Source organism: Crotalus tigris, unplaced genomic scaffold, assembly GCF_016545835.1.
Source record: "Crotalus tigris isolate CLP2741 ecotype Arizona unplaced genomic scaffold, ASM1654583v1 scf7180000017936.1105831468:406456, whole genome shotgun sequence".
NCBI lineage: Eukaryota > Metazoa > Chordata > Lepidosauria > Squamata > Viperidae > Crotalus > Crotalus tigris.
In genome coordinates, this window is record NW_024096728.1 from 245,999 (window position 1) to 256,453 (window position 10,455).

Consider the following 10,455-nt stretch of genomic DNA (forward strand, 5'->3'; position numbering starts at 1 on the left):
CTATAACGTGTCCCCGCATGGCTCAACACAATACCCATCGGAATCTCCCATCTGAATGGCATCATTCTTGTTTTAAGTTCATTAGCTAAAAAAGCAAAATCTTTTCTATTTCTCAAAATTTTAGATGGGATTTCTTTTAGAATGATGACAACTTGGGCAGCAATCTGGAACCTCTTATTATAAAAAGCTTGTATGATTTCATTGCGCAGAGATCTCTTTGCAAAATAAATCACCACATCTCTTGGTAAATTCTTTTGCTTTGCAACCCAAGAGTTAACTCTGTAAATTTTTTCCACTTCTCTACGTAATCCATCTTTCTCCCTGTTCAAAACAACAGCAAGGTCATTAACCACCATCTCTGTCAAATCTTGATTCATGTCTTCTTTCAGACCCCTGATTCTCAGGGCATATTCCATTTCCCTGTACTGAGACATAAGAATATCATCTTGTGAAATTTCCATCTTTTTTTCCATATCTTCAAATTTGTCTTCCAGGAAGTCAACTTTGTCTGCAACCTCTTCCACTCTGGAATCAAGCTTCTTGATCACAGAAGCCAATCCTGATAAGGCAGTTACTATATCTTGCCTCAAAATAGTATTATTCTGCTCTAAAAGCTCCTTCATTTCCCCTCTACTTTCAAATTTATTCTGTTCAAAAAGTTCCTTCATTTCCTCTCTGATTTGGGATACAGCATTTCCCATTATATCTTTCATATCTTGTACAGATAATACTGGCAAAGGAGGAGAAGGTGGTGGTGTAGCTTTAGGTTGTTGTACTGATGATGTAGCTTTAGGTTGTTGTACTGATAAGATTGCAGGAGAAGAAGCCACCTTAGAAACTGTAGAAGCTGGTTGCCTCTTTGAAGCCATTTTTTAAAAATCTTGTTCTCTCTTTCTTCCTTCTTAAAAGAATAAAAAAGTACTAAAATCCTCAAAAATTAAAAAAACAAAGGAGAGTACAAAAGAAACTTCAAAGCCATCAAACCACTTTCAAAAAAAGAAAAGCTTAAAAAAAGTTTAAAAGAGAAAGAGCTGCGTTCCGTTTAAGTCAATTCTTTCCAGAAGGAAAAAAAAAAAAAGAATAAAGGCACTTTCAAATCGCCATCTTACTTTCACTCTCCACACCAGCAAAAAACAAAAGAAAAAAAAAGAAATCAACATAGACTAAAAGAGAAATCAAACACTACAAGTAAAATCCTTTAAACAGCTCTGTCCCCTTTAAAAGTCACTCACCAGAACACTTTAAGCGTGGAGATGGTAGCGGCATTTCACTTTGTTTCCGAGGAAACAAAAACAGCTGGGAGGCGGAGAGAACATGAACTCCGAGGGAGCGTTCTTTCTACCCCCCCCCAAAAAAAAAATCCTGGGGGGGTTAAGAGGCTCTACCTCTATTCGTGTAGTTCTCTACCCCTTCCCTTCGCCCGGGAAGGGGATTTCGAGCTGCGGGCCAGCTGATGTCCGCTGTGCTCCGCAGATCTAATGCCGTCCCAGGAGGACGGCTACAATGTAGCCGCCATCACCTACGCTAACCACCGGAAGTGTCCAAATTTTAGTTTTATTCTTATTCACCTTAAAACCAGAGACCTGTCCATACTGTGCTAAAATTTCAACCAATTCATTAACCGAATCTATTGGATAAGATAATGTCACCACCAAATCATCAGCAAAAGCTTTCAACCTATAATCAATCTTATTTATTTTTATTCCTTTTAATCTAGAGGATTCTCGAATTTTGATAAGTAAGATTTCCATAGTTAATACAAATAACAAAGAGGATAAAGGACAACCTTGCCTAGTATCTTTTTCTATTTTAAATTGCTCTGTTAATCCCCCATTAATTATAATTTGTGCTGATTGTTGCTGATCTCTATGAATAATGCTCATAGACGTAAACAAACTGAGAAGCGTAAAGAGTTAGAAGATGAGATTAAATGTAAGGAAAAGATTTTATTATTAAATCCAGTGGATAATAATTTGAAAGCCTCTATAACTCTGCTTAAGGAACAATTTAATATGTTAATAGCGGATCAGATGGCAATTAATTTGAGGTACATGAAGTATAATACATTTTGTAACGCAAATAAACCTGGTAGAGGTTGGCTTATCAACTACATAAGAAGCAGAAATCAAGGATTATAAACAAAATATGTTATAAAGGCAAAGAGGTGTATCAACAAAATTTGATTAAAAAGGCTTTTTTAGATTTTTATTCTAAGTTATATACTAGTGAAGCTATACAAATCTTAGATGAAGAAAATTATTTACAATAAGCCAATTTTCCCAGACTTACGACTGATCAGCGTGATGGAATTACTGCTGCAATTACCGCTGAAGAGATTACCTCTGCAATTAAACAATTAAAGGTTGGTAAGACACCAGGTACTGATGGATTAACTGCAATTTATTACAAGATGCTATTGGAAGAAATGATAGAACCATTGAAGGAACATTTTAATGACATTTTGCTGGGCCAGAGTTACCTCCATCTTGGAAAAGGGCCTTCATATCATTGATTCCAAAGGATGATCAGGACTTGTCCCAGCCTAGAAATTATAGACCTATATCCTTGTTAAATACGGACTATAAGATTTTTGCAAAGATTTTGGCAAATAGATTAATGCAGATTTTGAAACAACTGATTCATACTGATCAATCGGGATTTATAACGGGAAGATATATGAAAAATAATGTAAGACAATTGGTTAATATAATAGAATATTTGGATAAGAATAATCAAATTCCTGCTGCCTTAATATTTATAGATGCGGAGAAAACTTTTGATCAATTAGATTGGAAATTTTTATTGAAAGTGATAGAGGAAATGAATTTTGGAGATAAACTTAAGTTATGTTGTGTTTTTATTTTTTTTTATTGAAAATTTTTAAATTTTACAAAACAATACGGTTCCCTTCCCCAAACCACCCCAACCCTCCCATGCCTTCCCCCGACCTTCCCAGAGCTGAATACAGGCTTAATTAATATTTTTTCAAAAAGTCTTAAAACAAATATAAACCATAAACAAATCTAAATTCATTAATTAAAGAAATTGTAAACTAGTTAACAATAATATATGTATAAAAAAACAAAAATACAAGGAAATACGAGAAAATAGGAAGAAAGAAAAAGGAAAAAAGTCTATAAAATATCTTAAATTTTAAGTATAAGTTATTGAAAAACTAAATAATATTTTTTGATATCCAACTTATATTGTATAAAGTCTATCCATTTTTTCCATACCAAAAAATACTTCTCTTGCGATTGGTCTTTCAAGAAAGCCGAAATCTTTGCCATTTCCGCCAAATAAGAAACTTTAAAAAACCACTCTTGCAAAGTGGCAAGAAAAAGAAGGCAAAAATTCCTTCTTCCAACATTGCCCTACTAACAACCTTGCCGCTGTGATTAAATGTAACATCAATATAGTCTCTTTAGTATCACAATCAGAAACAATACCTAACAAAAACAGTTGTGGAGTAAATTTTACCCTTCTTCTAAAAATTCTTTGAATATTCCACTATATCTTAATCCAAAAAGCTTTTATATTTTTACATGACCACCAGATATGATAATAAGTAGCATCCAAACATCCACATCTCCAACATTTAGGCTGTAAGTCAGGATACATACGAGACATTTTTTGTGGATCAAGGTGCCATCTATAAAACATTTTGTAAAAATTTTCCCTTAAATTTTGGGCTTGTCTAAATTTAACATTCCTCACCCAAATAATTTCCCAAGTATCTAATAGAACCGGTTCATCAAAGTTTTGTGCCCATTTAACCATACATTCTTTAACTAATTCTACTTCTGAATCCAATTCTACTAACACCCCATAAATTCTCTTAATATGGGTTCGTCTTTGATCTTTTATTTGTTTTAATAAATTCTCATCTTCTCTAAGGAAATCCACATTACGATCTATCTTCCACCTCTCCACTATTTGTCTATAATGAAACCATGAGTAAATAATATTTTCTTGTATTAAATCTTCCAAAGATTTTAATTGCCAATTTTTACCATCCCATCTAAGTAGTTGTGCATAAGAAACGCTATCCATCTTGACTCCTCTCCTTATCCCTTCAATCGCATATATATCGGTATAGCCCATAATGGTATTTTAAAATCACTTCTATAATATTTCCTCCAAACCCGAAGTAAAGAAATCCTTATAATATGAGATTTAAAGACCCTATCAAACTTTTTATTAAAAATTAAATAGGCATGCCATCCAAAAAGTAAACCCCAACTAAGAGGCGTATTTCTACATTTGTTAAATTAACCCAATCACTTATTAATGTTAAAACCACAGCATCATAATACAATTTCAAATTCGGTACCTTGAGTCCACCTCTCTCATGAATATCCTGTATAATTTTAAGTTTTACTCTTGGTTTTTTCCCTGCCCAGATAAATTTGTTAATACCTTTCTGCCATTCATTTAAATTAACCTCATTCTTTAAAATAGGTATCATTTGAAATAAAAAAAGAAACTTTGGCAAAACATTCATTTTAATTGCCGCAATTCTTCCCAAAAGAGATAATTGCAACTTCTCCCAATTTTCCAAATCTCTTTGTATATTGACCCACAGCCTTTCATAGTTATTTTTGTACAATTTTGCATTAGAAACAGATAAAATAACCCCCAAATATTTTACCTTATTGACAACGTCAAAATGTGTCAATTTAACCAAAGTCTGCTTATCCAGATTAGTCATATTTTTAGGCAATATTTTAGTCTTATTGTTATTAATTTTAAAACCCAAAACCTGTCCATACTGATGTATCAATTGTAATAACTCTATTACAGAATAAGTAGGTTGAGCTAAGGTAACCACCAAGTCATCTGCGAAAGCCGTTAATTTATATTCTTTTTTATTAACTTCTATTCCTTTTATTTTCTGTGATTCTCGAATTTTAATCAACAATATTTCCAAAGTTAAAACAAACAGCAATGGTGACAATGGACAACCCTGTCTAGTCCCCTTCTCTATTGTAAACACCTCTGACAAACCCCCATTAACTATAGGTTGTGCCGTTTGCTTTTGATAAATAACACCAAGAGCTTGTAAATTTTTTTCTCCAAAATTCATTTTCTCAATTAATCTTAACATAAATTGCCAATTCAGCTGGTCAAAAGCTTTTTCAGCATCTAAAAATATCAATCCTGCAGAAACTTGATTATTTTTATCTAAATATTCTAATAAGTTAATAATTTGTCTGACATTATTCTTCATGTACCTTCCAGTTATAAAACCCGTTTGATCCATATGTATTACATGATGCAAAACCCTCATAAGCCTGTTGGCTAAAATTTTTGAAAAGATCTTGTAATCTACATTTAAGAGAAATATAGGTCTATAATTCTTTGGTAAGGTGAGATCTTGATCTTCTTTTGGAATCAAAGATATAAAAGCTCTACCCCATGACGGGGGAATCTCTGAACCCTGTAATATATTATTAAAAAGCTCACTTAAAGGTTGAATCATCTCTTGTACCAATGTTTTGTAATAAATAGATGTCAAACCATCCATACCCGGTGCCTTACCTAATTTTAATTCTTTAATTACTGTCTCAATCTCCTCACTAGTAATCAAACCATTAATTTCTTTTTTCTGATCTTCTGTTAATTTAGGAAAGTTAGCTTCATTTAAATAATTATCTATATCTGAAACCTGTACTTTAGTACTCATATATAATTTTTGGTAATAATCTAAAAAGGATTTCTTAATCAACTCCTTCTGATATACCAATTTACCATTATAATTTATTTTATCTATAGTTCTCTGTCTCTGCTTCTTTCTCAGTTGGTAAGCCAACCATCTCCCTGGTTTATTAGCATTATAAAATATGTTTTGTTTCATATACAGTAAATTAGTTGCAGTTTAATCAGCCATCAACATATTAAATTGTGATTTAAGCAATTTTATAGATTCCTTAACCTTCTCATCTATAGGATTTAAAATCAAAGCTTTTTCTTTTAATTTAATCTCATCTTCCAACTCCGTATGTTTCTGCATCTGCTTCTGTCTATGAACATTATTCATTTGTATCAAAATCCCCCGCATGTAGGCTTTACCTGCATCCCAGACCATTGACATTGAAGTTCCCTTATGCATATTTAAAGCAAAATAATCCTTTAATTGCTCCTTTAACTTTTGAACATTCTTTTCTTGTCTAAATAAATTTTCATTCATCCTCCACGATCTCCTCTCCTCTTTTTCATCAACCAATTCCATCCAAACTGGATTGTGATCCGTCAATGTCCTGGGAAAAATTTTAACATTCTTTACCCTAAAATATAAATCCGTCGTAATAAAAAAAAAATCAATTCTTGAAAAGGATTGATGTCTATCCGAAAAGAAAGTAAAATCTCTCTCCTCCAGGTTATGTTCACGCCAATAATCTCGCAGCTCCCAGTCCTCTTTCAAATAAAAAAAAAGCTTTAGGTAGTTTAGCCTGTTTAAAAGAAATAGAGCAGTGGTTCTCAACCTGTGGGTCGGGACCCCATTTGGGGTCGAATGACCATTTCATGGGGGTCGCCAAACCACACTGTCCACCATTTTTTTCCCTTTTCCCTAGCTGTCCTACTCCCTCTTATTGGTGGCCACACCCACTTGGGGGTCACCACAACATGGGGAACTGTATTATGGGGTCACGGCATTAGAAAGGTTGAGAACCACTGAAATAGAGGATCCTTTTTTATCTCTTTGTGTATCTAAAACACCATTCCAGTCTCCCATTAATATAACAGATCTGTAATCCAACAAAGTTAATTTTTGATGTAGCAGTCTGTAAAATTGTTCCTGTTGTTGGTTTGGTGCATACAGTCCCACTATAAGTACTTTCTTACCATACAAACCAACTTCAATCATAACATATCTCCCTTGAAGATCAGATTCTACCAAACAGGCTGATAAGTTTTGCTTAACATAGATAACTACTCCCCCTTTTTTCCCAGGAGCAGAAGATACAAAATGGGATCCCAGACGAGCATTAACTAAATATTTTTGATCTTTAGATGTAATATGTGTTTCCTGCAAGCAAATAATGTCATTATTATGTTGCTTTAAATAATGATAAATTTTCTTTCTCTTTTGAGGGGAATTGAGGCCATTAGCATTCCATGTCAGGAACTTTACCATCTCCTTTAATCAGAAGCTTGGAGAAGACTGCTTGAAGATCTGCCATTGAGGAATGTGCTGCAGAGCTCTTGGGTCTTGCTCCTCCCACAGGCACCGAGGCAACTTCTTGAAGAACTTCTTTAACTTCTTTCTTCTGTTGTTCCTTTTCCTTACGTCTATGTGCTGCGTGAGTCATTCTTTGCTCTTTAATCTCTGCTTGTTGCAGCCACTCCACCTGTGACTTTCCAGCATCCATCAATACTACTTCTTCAGACTGCTGTTCCACCTCTTTACCATCCAAGACTTTCTGCATCGTAGGTGGTGGTGAGCCTGCTCCCAGGACCGACTTGTGAAACTCCTTTGCTTTAGAAACTGTATTGAGTCTATAACGCGTCCCCGCATGGCTCACAACAATACCCATCGGAATCTCCCATCTGAATGGCATCAATCTTTTTTTAAGTTCATTAGCTAAGAAAGCAAACTCTTTTCTCCTTAAAATTTTGGATGGGATCTCCTTTAAAATAATGACATCTTGAGCAGCAATCTGAAACCTCTTGTTATAAAAAGCTTGTATAATTTCATTATGCAGAGATCTCTTCCCAAAATAAATCACCACATTTCTTGGTAAATTTCTTTGCTTTGCAACCCAGGAGTTAACTCTAAATATCTTTTCAACTTCTCTGAGTATTTCCTCTTTCTCTCTATTCAAAATAGCAGCAAAGTCATTTACCACAATCTCTCTCAAGTCTTGCTGCATGTCTTCTTTCAGGCCTCTGATTCTTAAAGCATACTCCATCTTTCTGTACTGAGATATAACTATGTCATCTTGTGAAATTTCCATCTTTTTTTCCATGCCTTCAAATTTGTCTTCCAGAATATCCACCTTATCTTCCACCTCTTCCACTCTAGAATCCAACTTCTCAACCACAGAAGCAAGTCCTGTTAAGGCCATAACTATATCTTGCCTCAGATAGTATTATTCTGCTCTAAAAGCTCCTTCATTTCCCCTCTGATCTGAGTATTATTCTGCTCTAAAAGCTCCTTCATTTCCCCTCTGATTTGAGCTACAGCATTTCCCATTATATCTTTCATATCTTGTACCATTATTGCTGGCAAAGGAGGAGAGGGTGGTGGTGTAGCTTTAGGTTGTTGTGCCGGTAAGATCGCAGGAGAAGAAGCCACCTTAGGTACTGTAGAAGTTGCTTGCCTCTTTGAAGCCATTTTCAAAAAGAAAAAAAATCTTATTTCTTCTTTCCTCCTTCTTTGAAAAAAATAAATAAATAAAAAATCCCTTGAAAGGGGAAAAAAATAACAAAGGAGAGTTTAACAAAAACAAAAAAGAAAGAAAAATCTTCCCAAAACACAAATCCACCTTAAGAAAAAGTTTAAAGAGAAAAAAACCATCTAATCCATAACGTTCCGTTTTACTCACTTTTTTTCAAGAAAAAAAACTTTCCAGTCACTATTTTACTTTCACTCTCCATGCAAGAAAAAAAGAAGAAAAAAGAGAAAAAGAAATAAAGGTCAATCTTTCAAACTAAAGTCCAAATAAAGTCCAATAAGAAAAATCCTTTATCCAACTCTGTCCGCTTTTTAAAAATAACTCACCCGGTCCCTTTAAGCACGGAGGTGGTAGCGGCATTTTGCTTTGTTCCCAAAGGAACAAAGACAGCTAGGAGGCGGAGGCAACCCGAACTCCGAGGGAGCTCTCTTTTCACCCCCCAAGAAAAAGTTCCTGGGGGGTTCAAGAGGCTCTACCTCTATTCAGGTGATACTCCCCTACCCCCCTTCGCCCGGGAGGGAGGTTTTGAGCCACGGAACAGCTGGTGCCTGCTGTTCTTCGCGGTTCTCACGCTTTCCCAGGAGAACGGCTACAAAGTAGCCGCCATCACCGACACTAAACCACCGGAAGAGCAGTTATGTTGTGTTTTTATTGTAAACCGCCCGGAGTCCTGCGAGAGTGGGGCGGTCTATAAATTTTAATAAAATAAATAAAAATAAATAAATGTTGCATTCCTCCTTGCTGAAAACCTCCGTTAGGTCCTGGTATTCTCTGGGGATGAGCTGGACCCCTGGCATTCGATCCGTGGTGGCTTTTGATGGCTCAATTAGCTCTCCCTTCTCCTCAGTGGGTGTAATCCTCTTTATCTGGCTGATCTTGGAAGGTGAGAGGGGCCCCATTGCTAGTCTCGGGGACCTCACCCTATTTTCCCACCAAATGGTAGGATGCCATTTGTCAAGCCATGCTAACCCTAGAATTATAGTCTCAGTCATTTTTAGAATTACCACAAAGTGGATGATTTCCCAATGCTGTCCCATCTCCAAGTGCACTGGTTCAGTTAAGTAAGTATCAGGGGACCCTCCCATTAAAGACCCATCTGCCTGCTCAAATTTCATGGCTAGGGGCATTAGCTTGGCATGGATTCCCAACTTAAGCACAGTTGGGAGACTGGTCATGCACCTTGTACAACCTGAGTCTATTAGTACATTTAAGTATGTCTGGGCTCCAGTCTTTGGCACTATACTTTTGGCAGCAATATTGAAGGGTGGGATGGCTCGACTTACCATCAGCTCATCCTCACCATTGTTATCACTATCATAGGATGCTGGCAACTGCAGGCGCTCAGCCGGAGTTTCCTCTCTTCCCTGGGAGGAAGAGGGGATTTCAACGGCTTGATCTTGATGTGCCCAGTTCGATCTCTCTCATCCCCTCCATGGGGGCCTTTTTAGCTTGGCGGCAGCAGCAGGTGCATTCCTGCCCTGAGGGGCAGGGCCAGGCACTCAGCAGCCCGGTGGCCTTTCTGACCACACTTGAAGCACTTGATGGGAGCCCTGGCGGGTGCTCGGGAGACACTGGTTGCAGGAGTTGCCTCTCCTGGCTTTGCCTCAGCTTCTGTTCAGTGGTTCTGGATCTCTTGCAATGGGCCAACTCAATATCCAAGGTTACGGCCATATAGTATCACTCATGAAGTTGTCAGGAATCCCTCGGTAGGTGCACACCTGAAATAAGTCACGGTCCAGCCCCTCTTTGGAACAGTGGATCTACGACTGTTCTGGCCACTGTTGGAGTCTACCAGCAACTTTTTGGAACTCCTGGATGTATTTTTTTAGCTCAGTGACTTCTCTGCCTCAGGCTGTGGATCTCTATTCCAGCCTGCAGGGCCTGGGATTCATTTTCAAATCTGACTCTCAGATGATCCATGTTCTAGTGCTTGTTCATTATGGAGGCTGGTCACTCGGCCGCTTCCCCCTCTAGGGTAGTCGTCAGGGTAAATGGGGGCATAGTAATCTAAGTGAGCCCACACCTGATTCAGGAAAAAGGGTAACTTCTCTGGGTC